This window comes from Rhincodon typus, chromosome 13 (assembly GCF_021869965.1).
Source record: "Rhincodon typus isolate 14 chromosome 13, sRhiTyp1.1, whole genome shotgun sequence".
In the NCBI taxonomy this organism is placed as follows: domain Eukaryota; kingdom Metazoa; phylum Chordata; class Chondrichthyes; order Orectolobiformes; family Rhincodontidae; genus Rhincodon; species Rhincodon typus.
Genome location: NC_063344.1, coordinates 57,775,040 through 57,801,535, shown reverse-complemented (window position 1 = coordinate 57,801,535; position 26,496 = coordinate 57,775,040).

The following is a 26,496-nucleotide window of genomic DNA, read 5'->3' as shown; positions in this document are numbered from 1 at the left end:
GAGACTGGACCCGGTGTGGTCTGGAGACTGGACCCGGTGTGTTATAGAGACTGGACCCGGTGTGGTCTGGAGACCTGATGCCAGCACGCACTGGCGTGGAAGGATTGTAAGTTGAGTACTTTTATTTTTAATTTTTCCTTTGAATTCTTATGCTGGATGGTTTTTCTCTCTTATACCAAATACTTAAGTATCTGTGCCTAGGTATCTTGTAAATAATATGGCACCAGAAGTGGTCGCTTGTAAACTTTTCACTCTACTCACTTGAGTACATGTGACAATAAAGCTAATTCAATTCAGTGTTGGAAGTGATAAAATGCAGATGTCTCTCATGTTCTTGGTTCACCTGAAGGCTGGAGGAGTGCTCCCTAAATGCCCTAAATGGGTAAGGACTTCTCCTCGCCCTCCTTGAATTCTGTCTCCATTCTCTGTCCCTGTGCTTCATTTCCATAAGCATCTGAAAAGGAGCCATTCCCTTTACTGAAGCAGCCGTTCCCTTCACAGGGAGAAAGTACCTCTGATCTCACTGTCTGGGTACAGCATCATTCCCTTGAAAATCCATTCATCCAAACTCATTAAACCATTTCCACAGGCTATAGTAACAAAACTAATTCAACAACACCTTCTCTGAAAGGTGGATGTTTAACATATTCAGCTGGAATTTTTTTTTTACATTTGTTCAGAGGATGTGAAACGCACTAGCAATGCCAACACTTGTTACCCATTCCTAATCATCCCTGAGACAGCAGTGGGGAGTCACATTTTTGATTCACTGCAGTCCACATTGTTTAGGTATACACACAGTGCTGTTAGAGAGAGAGTTCAAGAACTTTGACCTGACGACAATGAGGGAATGGCATCATAGTTACAAGTCTTGTTAGTGTGTGGCATGGAAGAATGCTTGCAGAATGTGATGTTCCCATGCATTTGCAACCCTGGTTTTGTCTAGTTTTTTTGGGGGGCAATGGCCTAATGACTACCAGTCCAGACACTCAGCTCATGTCCTGGGGACCTGGGTTCAAATGTTGCTGTGGCAGATGGTGGAATTTGAATTCAATAAAGAATGTGGAATTAAGGGTCAACTGAAACCATAGCTGATTATCAGGGAAAACCTACCAACGTCCTTTAGGGAAGGACATCTGCCATCCTTACCTGATCTGGTCTACATGTGACTCCAGACCCACAGCAATTTTGATTGACTCTTAACTGCCCCCTGGGCAATTAGGGATGGTCAGTAAATGCTAGCCTAGCTACAGAAACCCACATCCCATTGGTGAATAAATAAATAACAAGTTTGGAGAGGTTGCAGATTTGGAAGGAGCCTTGCTGTTAATGGTGAGTTGAATCAGTGATTAGGAAGGCGTTAACAGGACTGCATAGTCAAAGTTGGCAGCATGTTAATCAAATAAGTATTAGAGGTTGACTGACATGCAATCTGTCCACTCTGTTTGCTGCATTGTAAACACACAATCTCACCTAGTGCCCTGTTAGGGGAAGCTGTGTTCTCTGGGCCACAGGTGACTGGAATCATACTGGCTGCTATTCTTTCTCTTGGCCTTCTGTAGCCCTAGCACTGTGAATATTATGGAGGTCATTTTTTCTTATGTTCTTTTCTTATGCTATTTTTAGGTCAAATTTTGAGTTTGTCAAATTGAAAGGTATTGGCGAAATGGAACACTCAATTTGGATCCACAAACCGTCTAAAAAAATTTTTAGTTACTCCCACGACAGATATTAGTGCATCTCAATGACAAATAAAGGTTCTTTTACTCCTTCCCAACCTCAAATGAGCACAATTCTCTTGCTGTAATTTGAGATTTTTCCACTTGCACCACCTAACAACTTGTGCTTATTCTGAGTGGGGTGAGTAATTGAATATTGTGGCCTTTCAGAATGATGGAAGAGTACATCACAGTAAAGGTCATTTCGCCCATCACTGAAATATCCATCCAATTAGTTCCACTCCCTGCCTTTTATTTTCCTTTATTTATTTACCCTTCTTCAAAACCGATCAAAAACTGTGTTATATACTGTGTATATGTCCCATGCTTACTGACAAGACAATGCATATCCATACCGCACTCCTGTGGAAAAAGAGCTTAGTTTGTCTTTTGGTGATGACTTTAAATTTGTGCCCTCCAGTCACAGAGTAATGGGAATAATTTTATTCCTGACATTCCAAACCCATCAGAAATTTAAATATCTCACTCATATCTCCAAGTTACTTTAAGAACGAAAGCAAAGTGCTGGAGATCTTCCTGATCAATTGGAAGCCTCGGGATGTGGATGGTGGGGAATTAAGTGCTGGTAATACCATTAAACATTAAGGGTAGATGGTTAGATTGAACCTTCGTCAAGATGGTTATTGCCTTACACTTACTGCTACTTACCGGTCCAAGCTGAATGTTGTCCAGGTTTTGTGGATGCGAGCATTGACTGAATGATTATCTGAGCAGTTACGAACAGAATTTAACACTATTCAGTCATTGTAGGTTGTGTGCAAATTGTACTGGTGGTCCATCATTTTTATGCTGTGGGATCAGGGTGTTATCTGGAATGGAAGATTTTAGATATGAACAGAGAATGAATAGACCAGAGTTGTTTTGCCTGGGACAGAGGAGACTAAAGTGACATGGTTGCAATGTATAAAATTATGAGGGGCATAGATAAGGTAGATAAGAATGAATATTTCTCCCTAGTGGAGGGATCAATAACCAGGAGGCATAGATTTAAAGTAAGGGGCAAGAGGTTTAGAGGGGATGTAAGATTTTTTTTTTTGCTTATAGGGTAGTAGAAATCTGGAACTCACTGCCTGTAAGGGTAGTGGGAGCGGAAATCCTCATAACATTCAAGAATCCAAGATGAAGTATTTTCAGTGTTGCAGCTGATTTCCTCGAATTCTAGAAGCAGTAATTACTGCTTTATAAGCTGTTGCATTGTTTTGGAACTTTGGGGAAAGAAAATCAAAACAATGGCACTTTAAAGAGGATGAAGACAGACAAAAGCAGTGACCACATGGGAAGTGACTCAAATGGAGGAATAAACCTGCACTGCTGTCTGACCCAGCAGTGAATCTGCACAGCTACTGCCTCTGCTGTTTGGTTTTCAAGTATCTCTGGACATCAGATTTATCCAAGAAAAGTTAAAAAACAGTGAAATTCACAGCCGACCTTGGAAAAACCTATGTGGGACCTCACAGTAGGGGAGCAGCTAAGTGGCATTTTAATGTGTAAGCTTACATTTTTAATTTGTAAATCTACAATAGTGAGCAGACTGGGCTCTGTTCTGATTATATGTTTTATTGAGATCTGCCTCTTGATTAAACTTTAAAAATATAAAACATAAATACTAAGTTAGCCAGGAGCAGTGTTTTTTAGAGCAGTAAGACTGTGCGATATCTAGGTCTGTAGATTGTTATGGTGCAAAGATGGCCTTTAGTAGAGTGATGTGCTCTTCCTGTCAGATGTGGGAGAGTAGGGAGAGTTTCCATGTTACTGATGACTATGTCTGCAGGAAGTGTGTTTGGTTGCGAATCCTCTTGGAGTGCATGCATTGGTTGGAGTGGCAGTTAGAGGCAATGAGTAATTTACAGGACTTAGGGGCTGTGATGGGTGGCAGTTGCAGGAAAGGAGATAAACCAAAGATATAGTAAGATAGATGTGTTACCTCCAGGAAAGGTAGGAGAGGGAGACAGGTAGTGCAGGAGTCTCCTGTGGCTATCCCCATCTCAAACAAGTATGCTGTTTTGGTAAATGTAGGGGGTGATGGATTCTCAGGTTTCTGATATGGAGACTGGCTCTAATGCAATGAGGGGTACGTCAGGTTCCAAGCTATCAATTATGATCAGGGACTCTCTAGTCAGAGGCCCAGACAGACATTTCTGAGGCCGAAAGCGAGACTCAGAATGGTGTGTTGCCTTCCTGGTGCCAGGATCAAGGATATCTTGGAGACAGTGCAGAATATTCTCAAAGGAGAGAGGGACCAGCAGGAGGTCATAATACACATTGGAACTAACGCTATAGGAAGAGAAAAGCATGAGATTCTGAAGAGAGAATATAGGAAGTTAAAAAAGAGATCCTCGAGGGTAGTAATATCTGGATTACTCCCGGTGCCACGAGCTATGATTGAGGGTAGAGATAGGAGGATAGAACAGATTAATGTGTGCCTGAGGAGCTGGTGCAGAGGAGAGGATTCACATTTTTGGATCAATGGAATCTCTTCTAGAGTAGAAGTGACCTACATAAGAAGGATGAATTGCACCTGAATTGGAAGGGGACTAATTTACTGGCGGGGAGACTTTCTAGAGCTGCTCAGGAGGTTTTAAGCTATTAAGGGCGGGGGGAGTGGAGAGGGGTGGTTGGAAACCAGGGAGATAGTGAGGAAAGAGATCAGTCTGAGACTGGTACAGTTGGGAAAAGGAGCAAGTCAAACAGTCAGGGCAAGCAAGAACAAAGCAGAGAACGAGGTAGGACTGATAAATTAAACTGCATTTATTTCAATGGAATAGGCCTAACAGATAAGGCAGATAACTCAGGGCATGGTTGGGAACATGGGACTTAGATGTCATAGCAATTACAGAGACATGGCTCAGGGATGGGCAGGACTGGCAGCTTAATGTTCCTGGGTATAGATGCTATTGGAAGGATAGAAAGGGGGACAGGACAGGAGCAGGAGTGGCATTTTTGATTAGGGATTATAATATGGCTGTACTTAGGGAGGATATTCCTGGGAATACATCCAGGGAAATTACTTGGGTGGAACTGAGAAATAAGAAAGAGAGGATCACCTTACTGGGATTGTACTATAGACCCCCCAATAGACAGTGGGAAATTGACAAACAAATTTGTAAGGAGATCTCTGTTATCTGTAAGAATAATGGGGGATGGGGGTAACAGTAAGGGATTTTAACTTTCCAAACATAGACTGGCACTGCCATAGTGTTAAGGGCTTGGATGGAAAAGAATTTAAGTGTGTACAAGAAAATTTTCTGGTTCAGTATGTGGAGGTACCTGCTATAGTAGGTGCAAAACTTGACCTACTCTTGGAACATAAGGTAGGGCAGCTGACTGATGTATCAATGGGCTCGCGTTTTGGGGCCTGTGATCATAATTCTATTAGTTTTAAAATCGTGATGCAAAAGGATAGACTGGATCTAAAAGTTAAAGTTCTAAATTGGAGGAAGGCCAATGTTGACAGTATTAGGCAAGAACTTTCAAAAGTTGATTGGGAGTGGATGTTCACAGGTAAAGGGACAGCTGTAAAATGGGAAGCTTTCAAAAATGAGATAACAAGAGCCCAAAGACAGTATGTTCCTGTTAAGGTGAAGGGCAAGGCTGGTAGGTGTAGGGAATGCTGGATGAGTAGAGCAAGTGAAGCTTTGGTCAAGAAAAAGAAGGAAGCATATGTCAGATATATATAGCAGGGATCAAGTGAATCGCTAGAAAAGTATAAAGGCAGTAGGAGTATACTTAAGAGGGATATCAGGAGGGCAGAAAAGGGACATGAGATAGCTTTGGCAAATAGGGTTAAAGAGAATCCAAAGGGATTCTACAAATACATTAAGTGCAAAAGAGTATCTAGGGAGAGAATAAGGCCCCTTAAAGATCAGCAAGGCCACCTATGTGTGGAACTGCAAGAGATGGGGGAGATACTAAACAAGTATTTTGCATCAGTGTTTACAAAGTAGAAGGATATGGAAGATATTGAACATGGGGAAATAAATAGCGAAATCTTGAAAAATATCCATATCACAGAGGAGGTGGTTCTGGATGGCCTAAAATGCATAAAAGTGGATAAATCCCCAGGACATGATCAGGTGTACCCTGGAACTCTGTAGGAAGCTAGGGAAGTGATTGCTGGGCCCCTCGCTGAGATATTTATATTATTGATAGCCACAGGTGAGGTGCTGGAAGACTGGAGGTTGGCTAACGTTGTGCCACTATTTAAGAAAGGTGGTAAGGAAAGGCCAGGGAAGTATAGACCGGTGAGCCTGATATCTGTGGTGGGTAAGTTGTTGGAGGGAATCCTGAGCGACAGGATTTACCTGTATTTGGAAAGGTATGGATGATTATGGATAGTCAACATGGCTTTGTGCGTGGGAAATCATATCGCACTAACTTAATTGAGTTTTTGAAGAAGTACCAAACAGGATTGATGAGGGCAGAGCAGTGGACATGATTAATATGGACTTCAGCAAGGTGTTCAATAAGGTTCCTCACGGTAGACTCGTTAGCAAGGATAGATCACATGCAATACAGGGAGGACTAGCCATTTGGATACAGAACTGGCTCGAAGGTAGAAGACAGAGGGTGGTGGTGGAGGGTTGCTCTTTAGACTGGAGACCTGTGACCAGTGGTGTGCCACAAGGATCGGTGTTGGGTCCACTACTTTTCAATATTTACATAAATGATTTGTATGTGAACAAAGGAGGTATGGTTAGTAAGTTTGCAGATAACACCAACATTGGAGGAGTAGTTTACCTAAGGGTACAACGGGACCTTGATCAGATGGGCCAATGGGCCGAGGATTGGCAATTGGAGCTTAATTCAGATAAATGTGAAGTGCTGCATTTTGGAAAGGCAAATCAGGGCAGGACTTATATACTTAATTGTAAGGTCCTGTGGAATGTTGCTCTTGGAGTGTGGGTTCATTGTTCCTTGAAAGTGGAGTAGTGGGTAGGTATAATAGCAAAGAAGGTGTTTGGTATGCTTGCCTTTATTGGTCAGTGCATTGAGTATAGGAATTGGCAGGGTCATGTTGCAGCTGAAGAGGCCATTGGTTAGGCCACTATTGGAATACTTCCTGCAATTCTGGTCTCCCTGCTATAGGTGGGATGTTGTGAAATTGGAAAGGATTCAGAAAAGATTTACAAGGATGTTGCCAGGGTTAGAGGACTTGAGCTATAGGGAGAGGCTGAATATGCTGGGGTTATTTTCCCTGGAGTGTCAAAGACTGAGGGGTGACTTTTTGGAGGTCATCTATTTACCCTATCCATGAGGGACATGGAAAGGGTAAATACACAATGCTTTTGCCCAGGGTAGGAGAGTCCAAGACTAGAGGGCACAGGTTTACGGTGGGAGGGGAGAGATTTAAAAGGGATCTAAGAGGCAATGTTTCCATGTAGAGGGTGGTGTGTGTATGGAATGAGCTGCCAGAGGAAGTCGTGGTGGCTGATCCAATTACGTTTAAAAGGCATCTGGATGGGTTTATGAATAGGAAGGGTTTAGAGGGATATGGGCAAAATGCTGACATATGGGACGAAATTTATTTAGGATATCTGATCAGCATGGATGTTTGAACCAAAGAGTCTGTTCCTGTACTGTACATCTCTTTGACTCGATGACTCTAAGTATTTATTCATGCATTTGTGATGCCAAGGTGTACGTGGCTATGGGCCAAGTGCTGGGAAAGGTGTTTGTTCTTGACAGGTGCAGACTCGATGTAGACCTGTATGATTTGATGACTATAAGATTGATGCTGTAGCTACAGGAGCAGGTCACAAGCTGTAAATTCTGCGGTGAAATCCTAACTCCCCAAAGTCTGTCCACCGTTTAAAAGTCAGAAGTGCAGTTCCAACCCCAAAGAAGACCAATAACAGCCAGGACACATCTGCACACTTGATTGGTGTCCCAACCACCTTAACAAACATTCACTCTCTCTGTTATCAGTACACAGTGGCAGCAAAATCTAGAAGGCTAATTAAAGCAACTCACCAAAGATCATTTGACATCACCTTCCAATTCTGGGACTCTACCATTTAGAAGAACGAGGGTACCATCCACATGACACACTTCTACCTGCAAGTTCTCTTCCATGTTACCACATCCTGACTTGGAAATGTACTGCTGTTCCCTCATATCAAACTCCTGGAACTCCCTCTCATTGTGGATGTTTCTCTACCAAATTGATTGCAGTGATTCAAAGAGACAGGTCATCACTACCTTCTCAAAGGTGATAAGAGTTGCAAAATAAATGGTGGCCTCATCATGCCCTTAGCTTCTGAATGTGATTCTTTCTTAAACTGGCATTTCATAAGACCATAAGACCATAAGACATAGGAGCAGAAATTAGGCCATTCAGCTCATCGAGTCTGCTCCGCCATTCAATCATGACTGATAAGTTCCTCAAACCCATTCTCCTGCTTTCTCTCCGTAACCCTTGATCCCCTTGATAATCAAGAACCTACCTATCTCAGTCTTAAATGTACTCAATGACCTGGCCTCCACAGCCTTCTGTAGAAGTGAATTCCATAGATTCACCACTCTCTAGCTGAAGAATTTTCTCCTTATCTCCGTTCCATGTGGGCATCAGTGATAGAATTGGGGCTACAACATGTTAGCCTATGAACCTTACGTTCACTGTGAATCTAATTCATTTTCTCCATCATTGGCTCAGCCTCCAACCTCCAAGCAACAATTGACACTGTAATGTTCTGAATCTGAAGAATGACTTACATAAATAACACACTGTTATGGGATTACAGTCACTTGAATGAGCTGAGGGCACCACATACATTTTCACAGCTATCTCATGTCGTGCTAAGAACACAGTGGGACTCACAACATGATATTAATGGAAGTGATAACAGGATCTCAAGGAGAACAGAAGCAGAATTACATGAGAGTGATCCGTCAGGGTTGAGGTAGAATTGACTGCAGGTTTTGATGGCAAGGTAACAATCAGCACATATTGTGAGTCACAGCACACCTTTCACATCTTCGCGGTCATAACGTTGAGCTGTTGCTTGTATTGTCTAACAGAAGGAACGAAAGTTTCTCCACTGAGCTCACTCTCTTTATTAAAGAGCACTTGGTGACCAGCCAGAGATATCAGGAGTCTGGCAAAGACAGTGTCACGCTTAATCACAGAGACTGGAGGTGGGGGAAACCACTGGTGGTAAAATTTGAATAGATATACCATCTATTTGATCAAATGAAATATGATTCGAAATCAGTTACTGAAGATACTGAAGACAGCCAGTTTTCTTTTACTTTCATGCCTTCTTTCAAACTTTAAAGACAAAATTGAAAACCAAACTATAATATAAAACCTTACAAGACAGGCAGACAAAAATGAAGGGTAACCCCTTGTGGAACACTTTGATGCCACATGATAATTCTTCCTGACCTTTCACACACCCTGTTGTTGATAACTCATACACCTTCTGTTTGCATTCCCAGAAAACCCAAATTGTTGTCATGCCTCACACCATCAATAGCTCAGAATATGGCTCATCATTGTAGCTGAGAAGGTGTCATACTAATGGAAACATTACAAGAATGGGGCTTTCTTCCTCGACTATAGGTTGAGGACACCTCACAAAAGATTTTTATAAAAAATAATTATTGTCTTATCCTTTCTTTCAAATTCCCTATGTTCTTGCCCTTACTCCTGTAGCTGCCTCCATCCTCTCCAACCCAACTAGTTCTCTACACTTTGAATTCTGAAGAAGGGTCACTGGACCCAAAAAGTCCACTTTGCTTTCTTTCCCTAAATGCTCCCTGACCTGCTGAGTTTCTCCAACTATTTCTGTTTTTGTTTTAGATCTCTGTACTCCTTCAATTGTGTTCCCATACCCATTTCCCATTATTATTACAAAAACAAAGTTGGTGGAAAAGCTCAGCAGGTCTGGCAGCATCTGTGAAGGAGAAAACAGAGTTAAATTTTCGCTCACCGTTGTCCTGACTTACAGCATCCGCAGTTCTTTCAGTTCTTATTTTAATTACCCCAGCATTGTCAGCCACACATTTAGCTTTAGCATCCTTAAATCTGAAATTCCTCCTGGAACCTTTCAGCTTCTCTCCCTCTCCCACTTCATTTATGATGCTCCTTTAAATGTAACTGTTTGAATAAGATTTTAGCTGTCCTTATACCCCTGTTATGACCTATGACAATTTTTGACTGACAATGAAGTACCTTGGGTGGTTTTAAAATGTTAAAGGCACCATGCAACAGCATGTTGTTGCTATCAAGGAGGATGATCTGTCCTGCAAGGTCAGGCTATTGCTGCCATTATGGCAGTGTGAAAGCTTCTTTTTGCTGCAGTCTTTAAATTCCCGTGTGACATGTCCAGAATCAGCTATAGAATGTAACAGTGTAAGAAATAGAAGAATGAGTGGACCATATAGCCCTTGAGGTTGCTCTACCTTTCAGCACAAACATGGTTGATCATGAGCCTTCATTTCACTTTGTCTCCCACTCTGACCATCCCTTGATCTCCAGAGGGGCAAAGTCTGTCTATCTCTGCCTTAAGTACATTCAATGGTGGAACATCCACAACCCCTAAGGTGGAAAATTTTAGAAATTTGCAAACCTTCAAGTGACAACATTTCTCCTCCTGAGTGCGAAGTGATCAGCCCTGAGACTGTGCCTCCGTGAAGGGGAATGTACAATTTACGGTAAAACTTATTAATAATGGACTTCATCCACAGCTCAATGTAAATATTCCTCATGTACACTCTACTGCTATAGGCATTTTCTCTTCTATCTGACTTCAACATGTTCAGCGTTTAGCAGGGGTTCTGTATATCCAATATTTAACTTTCTCCTCTGCATTCATTGAAATAATGGCACTTAGCCACTTTGCACCAACTTTTGTAGATTTATGTCCATCAACACCTAAAACCTGTTACTTTCCCACAGTTTCTAGCTCTTCACCATTAAGAAAATATTCCAAGCTGCCTTTATTGATATGGATGACCTCACATAACTTTATATCGAGCTCCAGCTACCACAGTGTGGGCCATCTACTTAATCTCCCTATGTTCTTTTGAGTCCTTCATTTGCCAATGGGTTTCCAACAATATTTCTACTTGAAGCTGCAACTTAACTTCCAATAAACCAAATGCATGTCATGGGAATTTATGTGTTCCAATCGCACACAATAATCCAGTTGAGTTTATGAAGAGGCACCACTGCAAATGCAATGAATCTCAAGGAACTTTGTCTCAATCCATCAGCACTGCATGACCTGAATTTATCAAGCAGGGCATAACCTGATGAGATCTATTCCTGTATTCTCTGTTTCACAGGAGACACTACACAGACCAGTAATACCTGGAGCAGGAAATGCTGGCAGCCTTGAGAATTTGGCAATCCTTAACTATCCACTGTCACTGGGACAGTGTTTATTTTTATTTATTCACTTTGTGGGATATGGGCATTACTGGCTGGCCAGCATTTCTTGCCTATCCCTCGTTGCCCTTGTGAAGATGGTGGTGAGCTGCCTGCTTGAACCGCTGCAGTCCACCTGCTATGGGTTGTCCCACAATTCCATTATGGAGGGAATTCCAGGATTTTGACCCAGTAACAGCGAAGGAACAGCAATATATTTCCAATTCAGGATGGTGAGTGGCTTGGGGGAGGCACTTGATGGTGGTGGTGTTCCCATACATCTGCTGCCCTTGTCCTTCTTGTAGATTTTGAAGGTGCTACATGAGGATCTTTGGTGAATTTCTGCAGTATATTTTATAGATAGTATACACTGCTGCTACTGAGCATCGGTGGTGGAGGGAGTGGATTTAGTGTCAATCAAGCGGGCTGCTTTGTCCTGGATGGTGTCAAGCTTCTTGAGTGTAATTGGGGCTGCACTCATCCAGGCAAGTGGGGGGTATACCATCACACTCCTGACTTGTGTCTTGTAGATGATGGACAGGATTTCAGGAGTCAGGAGATGAGTTACTTGCTGTGGTATTCCTAGCTTCTGGCCTGTTCTTGTAGCCATTGCATTTATATGGTGAGTCCAGCTGAGTTTTTGGTCAATGGTTACCCCCAGGATGTTAATAGTGGGGGATTCAATGATGATAACACCATTAAATATCAAGGGGCCGTGGTTAGATTGTCTCTTATTGGTGATGGTCATAGCCTGGCATTTGTGTGGCGCAAATGTTACTTGCCACTTTTCAGTCCAAGTCTGAATATCATCCAGATCTTGTTGCATTTGGACACGGACTGCTTCAGTGTGTGAGGAATCGCGAACGGTGCTGAAAATTGTGCAATCATTAGCGAACATCCCTGCTTCTGTCTTTAGGATGGAGGGAAGGTCATTGATGAAGCAGCTGAAGATGGTTGAGCTGAGGACACTACCCTGAGGAACTCCTGCAGAGATGTCCTGGAGCTCAGATGACTGACCTCCCACAACTACAACCATCTTCCTATGTGTCAGGTATGACTCCAACCACCAGAGAGTTTGCCCCCTAATACCCATTGATTCCAGTTTTGCTAGGGCTCCTTGATGCCACACTCAGTTGAATGCAGCCTTGACATCAAGGTCTGTCACTCCCTACTTATCTCTGGTATTCAGCTGTTTTGTCAATGTTTGAAGACATCAGGAGCTGCGTGGCCCTGGCGGAACCCAAACTTGGCGTCACTGAGCAGGTTATTGCTGAGCAGGTGCTGCTCGATAGCGCTGTTGAGGATACCTTCCATCACTTTACTGATGATCGATAGTAATCCGATGCGGCAGTAATTGGCTGGATTGGATTTGTCCTGTTTTTTATATTTAGGATATATTTGGGCAATTTTCCATATTGTCAGGTAGATGCCAGTGTTGTGACTGTACTGGAACAGCTTGGCTGGGGTGGGGGTCCTGGAGAACAAATCTTCAGTACTATTGCTGGAATGTTGTTGGGGCCCGTAGCCTTTGCACTATCCAGTGCCTCTAACTGTTTCTTGACATCCAATGGAGCAAATTGAATTGGCTGACCACTAGTTTCTGTGATGCTAGAGACCACTGCAGGAGACCAAGATGGATCATCCACTCTGCACTTCTAGCTGAACATTGCTGTGAAAGCTTCAGCCGTATCTTTTGCACTGTTTGGTGGCTTCACCAGGTTGATACCTCATTTTCAGGTATGTCTGGTGCTGCTCCTGGCATGCCCTCCCGCGCTCTTCATTGAACCAGTGTTGATCTCCTAGCTTTCAATCACTCCAAGATAGCAAGAACTGTAGATGTTGGAGTCAGAGTCAATACAGCATGGAGCTGGAGGAACACAGCAGGCCAGGCAGCATCAGAGGAGCAGGAAAATTGACATTTCATGTTGGGACCCTTCATCAAGACTGATGAAGGGTCCCGACCCGAAGCATCAACTTTCTTGCTCCTCTGATGCTGCTTGACCTGCTGTGTTCCTCCAGCTCCACACTGTATTGATCCCCTGGCTTGATGATAATGATTCAGTGGGTGATACGCTGGGCCATGAGGTTACAGATTGTGCTGGAGTACAGTTCTGCTGCAGTTGATGGTCTACAGCGCCTCATGGATGCCCAGTCTTGAGTTGCTAGATCTGCGCGAAGTCTGTCCCATTTAGCACAGTGATAGTGCCACACAACACGATGGAGGTTATTTTCAATGTGAAGGCGGGACTCCGTCTCCACAAGGACTGTGCAGTAGTCGCTCTTACCAATACTATCATGGACAGATGCATCTACAGCAGGCAGATTGGTAATAATGAGGTCAAGTATGTTTTTCCCTGTTGTTGGTTCCCTCACCACATTTACTTTTACTTTTATTCACTCATTGGCATGAGTATTACTGGTTGACCAACATTTATTGCCCATACCTAGTTGCTCCTGAGAAGGCGGTGGTGAGATGCCTTCTTGAACCGCTGTAGTCTATGTGCTTTGGGTAAAGCCACAATGACCCGAGAGAGGGAATTCCAGGATATTGCTCCGGTGACAGTGAAGGAACAGCAATGGTATACACTGCTGCTACTGAGCTTCGGTGGTGGCAGAGGGAGTCAATGCTTGTGGACGTAACATCAATCAGGTGGATTGCTTTGTCCTGAATGATGTCAATCTTCTTGAGTGTTGTTGGAGCTGCACCCATCCAGATAGGTGAGGAGCATTCGTCATTGTCCTGACTTGTGCCTTGTAGATGGTGGACAGGAGTCAGGAGGTGAGTTGCCCACTGCAGTAGTCCTAGCCTATGAACTGCTCTAGTAGCCATTGTGATTATGTGATTAGCTTCTGATCAATGGTAAACTCCAGGGTGTTGATAATAGGAGACTCAGTTATAGTAGCACAATAGAATGTCAAAGACATGTGGTTAGATTGTCTCTCATTGGAGATGGTCATTGCCTGGCATTTGTATGGTGTGAATGTTACTTAAGGAATAAGATGGTAGGATTTGGAGTGAACCCTTTAGTCCCTAGAAGCTGTACTTCCATTCAGTTCTAACATAACTGATCGGAACTGTTGTTAAGTGCTAATTTCATAAATGACATTCGTTTTTGATGCTGGATATCTTGGGAAGAATTCAATCAAAGGTATATTACACTAGTTTCAGGAGAAAGTGCTTTGTAAAAGAGTTAGAGGTAGAAGAGGCAGCTTATCGTTCACCCTAAAATATATGCTTCTCTGCTACTGAGCAAAAGAAAACAAGTTCCACAAAGACTAATAAATGGAATTATCTCCCATCCAGCAGCAACAAAATTCCAAGCTGCTCATTCATCTAACCATTCTGAAAGTATGATTCAAGATGCCTTGTATCCTGTTCCAGAAATGTAACACCTACATAGCATTGACCAGTCATGTGCATTGGATTTCAGTATGCTAAATTTATATGGAGCTTTCTATAGGACTTAGAGGATTTCGATAGTCACCCTGAAACCAGTTTATTTTCTTCCTTCTTTGAATGGCACTACAATGCAGTCTGCTTGCTGTTTCTGGTGGAAATTGTGGATCAAAGCACATGTTTCAACGTACAAATGTCATAACATGAGTTATTTGTGTACTCTGTTAGTAGCAACTGACAATATTTTGCAACGGTAATATGCTTGGAACGTTTGTCTCCATACCTCTGTGAATGTCCTACAACTTATAATTTTGGTTTGTGTAGTACATTCACTTCCAGGAGTATTAATGAGCTGTGCTTTATTACTGCCAACATTTCTACACGTCAGAGATGGCAATGGATAGAAATGCGCTCCGGAACAAGGCAATACCATGTGCCTGCTTTCCCTTCTATGTTATTGAGCCTGATTCCATTGGGAAATGGCCAAATTGAGAGTGAAACTAGGATCAAGGATCAAGTAATTCTGCCATGTTTCCTGACCATTCAGACACAAAGACCCCAGCATCTTTCAGAAATAGAGAAAGAAATCTTTTGCAAACTAGAGCAGGAAAACTTGGGGCAGCACGGTGGCTCAGTGGGTAGCACTGCTGCCTCACAGTGCCAGGGATATAAGTTTGATTCCACCCTCAGGCGACTGTCTGTGTGGAAGCTTTTTCATCCCTCTATGCAGTCAAGCATATCTAGGCCTGGTCTCGTTGACAAAAGTGAGATTTTAATATAATCAAAACCATACAAAGCATGAAGGTCCCGCATTCAATTTTTTGGGTCTTTGCTTTGTTAGTTGGTCACAGGTGGACACTGGTTGGCTTAATATTCATTTTACAGGAAGAGAAAAATAACTAGGATATTCTTGAAATGCATGCTTTCAAAATGACAAGTCCATGTTCGGCTAGTAAAGGCATATTCAGAGACCCAATACTTAGGCCCTCAAATGGAAAATGACCATTCTCGACGGCTATCTGCCAACATGTACAGAAAAGCATGCTTGCTGGTCCATAAGACAGAAGAGAAGTAGAGGGGGGGTTGTTAAGATGTGTGGACCTGGGAGGTATGTGGTAGGTTTTTGATGCTAGGGAAATAAATGATGAATAAATTATAAATGGGCCTTACTGGTTAAGTGTTACATGCTATGCTAGAGTTAATGATAGAATGAGGAGGTGATGGCCTAGTGATATTATCACTAGTCTATTAATACAGAGACTCAGATAATGTTCTGGAGACCTGGGTTTGAATCCCACCATGGCAGATGGTGAAATTTGAATTCAGTAAAAATCTAGAATTAAAAGTCTAATGATGACTGTGAAACCATTGTCAGGAAAAATCTATCTGATTCACTAATGGCCTTTAGGGAGGAAATCTGTTGTCCTTATCTAGTCTGGCTTACATGTGACTTCAGACCGACAGCAATGTGGTTGACTCTCAACTGCCCTCTAGGCAATGAGGGATGAGCAATGAATGCTGGCCCAGGCAGCAGTGCCCACATCCTGTGAATGAATTTAAAAAATTAATGATATTATCAGCAGTATCTCAGCACAGTGTTCAGGAGAGATCTAATTCAACTTTGTGGGTTCCACACAGCTGCGCATTATGTTTATTTCACCAGTGCAGAGTCTGATTGAGGAAGTGATAAGCTTCTTGTGGTGGGTATGTGGGCTGAAGATTTTCGAAGTAAGATGATCTGTCTGAGATGGTGGAAGCAAGGTAAGGAAAGACGGAGGGCTGTGTGAGTTGGACAGTTCACACCCTTTCTTGTCCTCCTGGCACAGAGAGAGCAACTCAATGTGGAAAATAGCCTCTGTGAAGTCTCATAGATGAAGGTGGTATTTGATAACTGGAGGACGTATAAAATGTACGTCTGGGATAGCACCTTGTAGTCACGATGTGAGGGGGCTGGGTGGGTGTGCTGCTCAACAAAAGATTTTATAAAAAGTACAGTACCAAAAAGAACACAGTGAGCGTTCCACAGCCCTCTCTGTGTATCTATAAATGTCTTTGCATGGAGGCGGTGGTGTTATGTGAAATAATTTTAGATCGTTCCACGCCTTTTTGCATTTTGTGATAATGACCAGAAACAAATTTACAGACCACCTTTGCAGGACTGACTGGCTTTTCCATGTACGTGCATGAATAGTGCTACCAAGAATGTTGTAAGCTAAAAGTTTATGAGGGAGGCAAACTATGATAGCAATGAGGGAAAAGAAATACAGGTACATACCTATGGCTCATTCCCTGACAATCTGTTCTTCTGTATAAAATGGAGAAATTACTGATTCTATCTTAGGGTTTGGATTTAAAACGTTGTTTTAGTTGCTGGCCCATGCCTTGGCTAAAACATTATGCAGGGGAACCCAACCCCTCCATATGAGTGACACACAACCATTAAATGAAGCAGTTGGCCATAATTGAGATTAGGCATGACTTTGCTGCTCAGAAACTGGACTTTCTGCCTCAGACAGCTGCCAGAAGTGTGGTCTCCACTGGCATTACAACAAAGCTAAGAGGAAATATGTGATGTCGAATCCAGCCCAGCCAGAGAGTGCCCACGTGTTCTCATTGGGGCCATGTTGGCAGTGCCTATCAGTGGGGTGGAGGGAGGGTGGAAGAATGTCTAGGAGTTTGGAGGGGAATGTAGGAAGGTTAACACATTGGGAGAGGGCCCATTGATGGGGTCAGTACACCAACTGATAAAGGCCAAACCCCAGCTTCTTACCAGTCTAAAATGGCGTGGGACTCTGCTGCCACCACTGAAGTGTCAGCTATGTAGGATGAAGCCCTTAAGTGGGATTATTCGCACACTTAATACCCTCAATTGACCCACTGAAAGGTGGGCTGCCTGACTGAAAGAATTGCAGTTGTGGCTGAGTGTGGTGGTCAGCCAATGACCACCGATTGGGCTTAACATAAACCCCATCCACCACATCATTACACTTAAGCAAAAGGGAACATTGAATCCAGCATTGTTCAAACTAAAATTAAAATAATGGAACTAAATACCAGGCAGGTTGGCTGATGTGAATGATATACTTCATATACTGATTGTAACGAGGGCAGCCAGGTGGACCCACAGAATATGAGCTCCCTGATTGGGGCTATTAATCTGGTCCATTCAGGGAGCTCTGGCTGACAGATATAAAGAGGAGTGTCAGGGGTTCTGTTCAGTCTGGGCGCCGGCTCTCAGCTAACTGGGTCAATATCATGTACAATGCACATGTAATAAAGGATGACTTGATGATGGGATACTGGCCTACATGGAGTTATTTCAGTGGTGATGAGAGAAAAGCATGCCCGAAGAGATTCACTCGCAACAGTTGTCTTTATGTTGGGGTAAGCATTTCTGGCATCATGCCGCTCTTTGGGAAGCTTAACTTGTTTGATCCTGCCATCAAAGACTGGGCCCAGTATGTGTAAAGAATCTGCCAGTTTTTTGGGTCAAATGACATTGGTGCAAATGAAAAGCAGTGAGTTATTCTCCTGACAGCTTGTGGACCCACAGCTTTTTTGATTATTAGGAGCTTAACTTTCCCAGATGCGTCAGATACAAAAACTTTCAAGAGTTGATAGATTTAGCTAAAGAATATTACAACTCCAAGACTCCTCTAATTGTGAGATGCTATCAGTTTTATTTGGCAGTTCGAGAACCGGGAGAAGTGGTATCAGTATTGTGATGAAGTTAAGATGACTGGTAGAAGCATGTGATTTTGGTTTAACCCTGAGTAAGATGCAGAGAGACTGTGTGGTATGTGGGATTAATGATGTCACCATGCAAATGCACCTACTAGCTGAAGCCCAACTGGACATCCAACAGGCACTACAACTGGTTTTATCATTAGAAAATGTGGCAAGTGGAGCATATGAGTTACAGGGTATTCCGATGGAAGTGGACAGCTTCACCAGACCGGCTGAGATTGGGGAACACCACTTGAATGAGGGCAATTGCAGTGACATATCCTGAGCAGAGGGACTCTAGGTCAGCCCACAACAAAACCCCAAAACAAAGTCAAACCTCAGCCAAATGGATAAACTAAAACGAATAAGAGAACTCATAGGCTGGTATTCAGGAGAGTGCACACCCTAGAACGTTCACCCACAGTTGGTTTGGAACAGTTAAATTACTTAACAACATGCAAATCAGTACCAATGGTCACCCAGGTCTAATGGAGGTCGATACCAGCGCGGCTATATCAGTAATTGCGGAATCAATCTTTAGCAAAATTCAGACTCCAACCCTTACATTTACGCAAGGCTTCAGCCAGACTTAAAACCTATACTGGGGATCCCCTACAGAGTAAGGGTACAAGTTCGGTTCCAATCTCTTATGAGAAACAGTTGGTTCAGTTACCACTGAATGTAGTAAAAGCCACGGGTCCAAGCTTGATGGGTGAACCTTGGTTGAGAAAGATTCAACATTGAATGGCTCAACATTTTACGATTAGAAAGTGGATGCCTGAATGAAGTTCTAGTTAAATACCTGGAATTTTTTCAGGAAGGTCTTGGGGCTATCAAAAGAGTCAAGCCATCTTACATGTTGACAAAGAAACATTCCACAATTCTGCAAAGCCCACCCAGCGCCATTTGCCTTAAGTGCAAAAGTAGAGGCAGAAATCGGAAAGTGAGAAAGTGAAGGAAGCATCAAACCAGTACAGTTTTTGGAATGGGCAGTGTCGGTCGTGCCAATTCTGAAGCTCAACGAGTTGGTTTGCCTTTATGGATATTTCAAACAAATGGTATACCGCTCTTTACAGCTGGATAAATGCCCAATTCCATGGCATAGAGGATTTATATGCAAAGCTGGGCCTTCACAAAGCTAGACATGAGCCGTGCATACCTGCAATTGTGATTAGATGAGGATTGCCAGAAGTATGCTACAATTATTACCCAGAAGGGTTTGTACCAACACGTGAGATTGCCTTTTGGAGTATCATAAGCCTGTGCCATTTTCCCACAGACAACGCAACACACTTTACAAGGTCTACCCCAGGTTGGCATTTAACCAGATTTTGGGCTAATAACCAGGAAGACTAATAAAGAGCATTTAGAGAACTTGGACAAAGTGCTCAAATATTTCTCCTAGGTGGTTGTACACCTTAGGTGGGAAAAATGTGTGTTCCAGGCACCCAAAGTAACCTACTTGGACTTCAGAGTCAACAAGACTGCGTTACACCCATTGGAAGATAAAGTGAGGGCAATCAAGGTGCGCTGGCTCCCATGTCTACAGGAGCTTAGGTTTTTTTCTTGGGTTGGTGAATTGGCATGGAAAATTCATACATAACCTGGCCTCCATCCTGGCACCCCTTAATCTGCTACTGAAAAAGGTACAGCCTTAGAAACAGGCTCGTAGACAAGATGTAGCCTTTAGGGAAGCAAAGGAGCAGCTATCATCATTTAAAATGTTGGCTTACGATGATCCCAAGCAAGATTTCTGCTGACACGCGATGTCTCCTTGTACCATATTGGGGTAATGTTGGCTCACTGGTTGCCCAGCAGAGAGGAACACCGATAGCATGTGCTACCCAGACTTTGGCTGATGCCAAACAAAAATACGCCCAGTTAAAGAAGGAAGTTTTGGTAGTCGTCTTTGGTGTGAGAAAGTTCCACCAATAAATACCTTTACAGATGTAAATTTATAATAGTAATGGACCACAAACCCCTGCTGGGCCACTTAAAAAGAACAGGGCCATGCCACTCATGGCTTGAGGTCAAATTCAGTGGTTGTCTCCTATTCCGAGTGCGTACAGTTACAAGTTGGAACATCATCCAGGATGCTAAGTAGCAGATACAGATGCCTTGAGGCGTCTCCCACTGGCAGATATACTACAGATGGTGCCACCACTAGAGGAGTCTGTTCTGGTTTTATATTTTCTAGACACCCTTCCAGTCACCGCTGACAATATCAGACTGTTGACACAAAAAGATCCAGTCCAGGTTAAACTAAAACAGCGCGTGGTGATGGGAAAAACAAAAAGGCAATCACAACCAGAACTGAAACTTTTCTGGACCCAGTGAGACCAGATCACAATACAGTACACCATATTATTATGAGGACCAAGAGTGATAGTCCTGAGCAAAGGTCGCTGCCAGATACTGGCTGATATCCAGCAGGGTCATCTATGGTTTTCCAAAATGAAGATGTTGGCGAGAAGTTACGACTGGTGGCCAGGATTGGATGCCGACACAGCTGCATTTTTGGGGCAATGTCCAGAGTGCCAACAAGGACAAAAATTGCTGCCAGCATCTCCCCTACATTTGTGGGAATGGCCAGGTAAAACCTGGTCTCAGTTACACATCGACTATGCTGGTCCTTTCATTAGCTCTATGTCCTTAGTCATTATGGGTGCCCATTCAAAGTGGTTGGACGTGCACAGAGTCCATTCTTCAAACAAATGAGGGGACAACAAATGAAATGCTATGAGCATCTTTTGCAATACACAGACTCTCGGAAGTGTTGGTCACAGACAACGGGTCATCATTTACGAGCACGGAATTTGAGTATTTCCTAAAGTTGAATGGCATTCAGCATGTTCAGACAGCTCCATACCATCCATCGTCCGATGGTCTGGTGGAAAGAGCAGTCCAAAGTTTGAAAGCAGGCTTAAAGAAACAGCCGGCCAAGCAGCATCATAGGAGCAGAGAGGCTGACGTTGATGAACACAGCAGGCCAAGCAGCATCATAGGAGCAGAGAGGCTGACGTTCCCTGGATCTTGTTGTCTCGGATTCTCCAGCATCTGCAGTTCCTACTATCTCTTAAAGAAACAGCCTATAGCTTCACTAGATACCAAACTGTCCCGGTTCATATTTATAGGACCACCCCTCGTGCAACTGCAGAGATAGCTCCAGCAGAATTGCTAATGGAGAGAAGACTTTGTATCAGTTTAAACCTGACCTTCCTGGACCTGGCAAGGAGGGTGAAATGACATTAGGAATGCCAATACCGGGCACAAGACTCCTCTAAATGAGGGAGGTTTTTTTTAACCTCAGGGGACAAAATTTGGCATCGAAACCACAGGAATGGCCCTGCATGTGTAAGAGGCATTGTCAGTGCAAGGTCAGGTCCTATGTGGATGGGAGGGGTGGTCCTGAACAAACACATGGACCACTTGAAAGCTACATCCTCGCAAATGGGGCAGGAGTAAGCCTATCTGGTCCCTCAGAACATCCATAAAGGCTGTCAGTACCTATGGGGTTCTCCCTCTCCGGCTAGCATCGAAGCAACCTCTGAGGATGAGATAGATACAGCAGATGTGGCAGTCTTGATGCCTTTACTGCCAGAAGAAGAAAATGAGTTTCCTCCAAAATGCTGCAGACACAAGAGGAGGGCTACAGTCCAGTACATGCCACCTTATCTGAGGCAGAGTAGGAGGAACCAGGCCTGGTGCTTAACTGCCCAGGAGCAGCTACAGGAAAAAGAATGGGCTACATCCCAGGACTTAGAGGGTGAGGGATATAGTGATTAGAACGAGGTCAGCAAGTAGACTTCATAGAATATGAGTTCCCTGATTGGGGCTGTTAACCTGGTCCAATCAGGGAGCCCTGGCTAACAGATATAAATAGAAGAGTCAGGGGTTATGTTCACTCCAGGAACCTGCTCTAAGCTAGTTAGGTCGGCATCATGTACTATACATATGTATAGTGATGGTGACAGGATGCTGGCCTCTGTGAAGTTATTTCACTATATTTGTCCGTATAAACTGAATTCATAATCTACACGCTCTATGCTACATTGCCTTGTGCATATTTGAAATATATGGACCAGGAAAATTCTCAGTTCAATCCTAATATGCAATAAATCAACCATTATCAGCTCCAATTAGCTTCATAATATCTGGCCGAGAGGGAAAGAATTTAAGAGAATTTCCATTCTGTCCAAAATCCCCTTCCTGAAAGTGCTTTCACGGCAATATCAGCTGAAGACAATATTAGGCACAAGTCTGATATGTTTCGTCAAGATGAAGTGTTGCCCCTTGGTTAAGTCCCGCCACCTGATGTTGGAGGAGGGGGGATGTCATCTCTCTTCTATTATCCCAGATTCATTCATAACAGTTGGAATCTTGGTCTATTCCCATTCTACTAAGTGGCTCATGAACCCCTGCCTGCCATATTTGAACTAGTTAAGTGGAACACTAGTTCACTGTGGTTTGGATTCCATTTTGCAGCTTTGAATTGACAGTGGTGTGCTAGGTTTCACAGTACAACAGTATTCCTTTAAGAGATATGCTCATGATAGCATGTAACCTGAGGGTATAATGGTCTCAGACTCCATCTTAACAGGGGCCACTTGAAGCATGAAGTGCTAATGAAAGCATACTGCTCTTTGTAACCAAAGTAGCCTAATATGAGCCTGGATGTGTCTATAAATGTAATATTTATATATAAAACAGCGAGCTATAATAAACTTTTTATTGGATTCTTCAGCACCATGTTATTCATATCCAATTCTTATGTTAAAAGGGATTACACATGCATTGTCACTTCAAGTGAAGATACTTGGCTGGAGGCAAGACATACATCAGTGAGCTAAGCTAAGAGTGTCAGTCGATATTCGCCTGACTGTGCATCTGTTTTCTTTAAGTGCCCACCACTGTTTGTCCATGTCATCAGTTTATAGACCTGAGCAGAGTATGGGGGGCCTGACCAAAATATCCGCTGCTGTTGTTACTGATACTAAGTCTTAATCCCAAGGCTATTGTTCATGTAAGGTATCAACTGTCATGAAAGTAATTTACATAAAATACACTGTATTGCATTGGAAAATGTGCCAATGAGTTATGTACTCATTGTACTATTATTTTTGTTGTGGGATCTTACTGTACCTGGATTTGCTACTGTTTTTTCCAGCGTGACAGGAGTCACTCAGCACAAGCAGCAAGTTTCATACTAAGTAAAACAATATTAACAATATCAATTTAACTTTGTCAAATGTTTGTACTGGAAAATTGCAAACTTGTCACTAAGACAAGCTTCATATTAAGAGTTAGTGGAAAATGGAATTCCTTACCATAAGAATAACTCGGACAATGGAACAATGCATCTCTTACGAGAAAATTATCCCAATATCTGAAGCAGTGGAGGATGCGGGAGTGTGGTGAGAAAGTGGACTGATGGAATAAGTTTTGGTTTGCTTTGGCAAAAAGTTGCGTGGAGTTGTTGAATCAAATGTCCCCCTTCTATGCTGTTAACTTAGATTTGACTTAATTGATATAACCAGTGCGGTAATGGTACCATACATATGGTGAAGGTATGATAATATGTAGAAAGGATTTGACTTGTAAAATGATTACACTGGCAAAGCTATAATGGGATTAGGGCTGTTATCTCCAGGTTGCCATATTCCAGGAGTTTTGATCACATGAGATCACACATATGGCACTTATTCATTTCCCTGGTATTTGCAAATGTTATTCCATTTACTGGAATTGAGGGTGGATGCTGGGTCAGGGGCAGGAGGCAAATCCAATAGTTAGAAAAGGGACCAGGTCCCAGCAAGGTGGAGGTAAATTGGGTCCAGAATGGGAGAATGGAGGGGAAAAGGTCTGGAAGGGGGAGAAGGTGTTTGGTTCCTGGTGGGTAAAGAGAGTGAAGGAGGGGGTGCTGGTCCAGAAGAGATGAAGTCAGGGCATAGTCAGGTCTGATGGGTGGGGTAAAAGAAATCAGATCTGGAGCAGGAGAAAGAGGGAGAAATCCACAGTAGGATGGGAGGAGCCAGGATGTTCAGTCCCAGAGTGGAGACAGGAGGTGTCAGGTCAGCGTCTGGGGGTATAAATATTCTGGGGATGGTGAAGTTGAGGGTCTCAGTTCAATAGTTACTCAGGTGTCAGACTATGTATTTCATAGACCAACTTTTCCTGTGTAACAATTTACTTAGTTTCATTGGAAGCCTCCAGTTTAAATGGAGACTTTCACAGGGTTCCAAGAGGAGATTGGCCAGCAGACTCTTCAATTTCCCAGGCAATTCCTCTGGAGCCTGCTAGGATGGGAATTCCACAGGATGCCCATGTGCAACTCCTACCTACAGTGGCCTAATGACTGTCTGGACATTGGAAAATCTGACCCATAATTTATGAAGCAAAGATAAAACATACAGGAGTAGAATAAGGATGACTAATGTTTATTTAAAAATTATTCTTTGATAGTAGTTATTGATAATTTTAAAAACATATCTTTCAGTCAGTGGCCACATCTCACTGAAACTAATTGTATGACATGATCATATTTTGGCATAGCAGCTGGGACTCTCTGTCTTGGAGAGAGGAGTATGCATTATCGCAGCAGTTCACAAGCAAGAGTGGCAAGATAGCATAACAAAGTAACTTCACCTTTTGATGTCAGTCAGTAATCGCTATCAGTAATCGGTGTGCTTAGTGTGATATGGTGACCTTTATTTAAAAGTTAGTAAAGGTTTTCTTAAAGAACTGTTTCTTACGTCTCATGCTGATAAGAATTTATGGGTGTTAAGGTGATGGAGCTAGGTGGGGAATTTGGTGGAGTTGAGAGAGTGTTAATTGTTCAGGTTTTAGTTTGAAATCCATTGTTAATCTTTCCAAGTAACATTCCCACTGTTAATTACAGTCAACCCTGAGCCTATGAGTGTGGTTAAGAGTGGGGTGTGCTGAGGTATATTTCTATGTTAATTTCCAGGCACTGAGCTCAAATTTTCAATGTCAAGGTCAGTGTCAAAGGCAAATTTGTCAGGGCCTAGGCATTTGAATTAATTCTGGCCAGTGAAAGTTACACTTTCTGGGCAAATACTGCACATATGTATGGTTTTGTTGCCCTTAAATGTCTCAACATTCAGCCCTGTCACATCAGCAGATCTAGGCCATTGGATTAGAGGCAGTGGCTTAATGTTTTAACAAAGATTTGTAGCTTGGAGTTGTTGGTTGGTTCACCCAGCTGACTGGTTTTCATGTAAGCCTTTCATCTCCCTTCTAGGTGATATTGTCAGTGCTGTGTAGCCTCCGTTGAAATGCTAATGTTCTGTTCTGGTCTGTCATGGTGGGCAATCTTGTTTCTGGTTTTGTATCATTGTGATATGTAGATCGTGTCTATTTCAACATGTTAGTTAATTGCATCAGTGGTTGAAAACCAGGCAGGGGCTCAGACAAATTAACCTTGGCAATGGTACCAAAGAGAGACAAATTCTCAGGACCATCCTTTTCTGGATCTTTATTGCTGTCTCTTCATAGTAACTTTACCAAAGTCCTGGAACTCCTCACTGAGCAACACTATGGCATCCCTCACACCCCAAGGGCTACATTGACTCAATAAGTCAGTTCACCACTATCACCTTCTCCTGTGGTGTTAAAGATGGAGAATAAATGCTGTAATGCTCACTTCCCATAAGTGATCAAACTAAAGATGTGCCCTTTCCCCTGGTATTATAGTGAAAGTGAGAACATTCATCCCTAACTAATATCTTCCAAAATTCTCTTGTTTGAGAGACCGTGCCTTCTGATTTTTGATTTTTATAATAAAGAGGATCGACACTGTTTTGTGCAGCCAAGAGCTTGAGTCCAGAAAGTTCTGTTGTCTACCCAGTGCAACTGTTTGGGACATCCTTTCACACTGGACAGAAATTTGGGCTGGACTGGGGACGATCCAGTTGTCCTGGTCCATGTAGTTCCCAACTATATAGGCAGGGCTGAGAAAAAGGTTCTGTTTAGAGATGTGACGAGCTAAGTACTAAACTGAAAAGCAAAATCTCAAGATAATAATCTCCAGACTTCTACCTGAGTCACGCACCAATCATAGATAAGTGAAATCGATAGTTGGCTTGAAAACTGGTGTAACAGAAGTGGTTTCCAATTTGTGGGCACTGGCATTAATACTGATGAAATTGAAGGCTGTACCGCAGGGGCAGTCTTCACCTGAATTGTTTTGGGACCAATATTTTTTAAAATTAATTCAAGGGATGCGGGCATAATAATAATTAGGC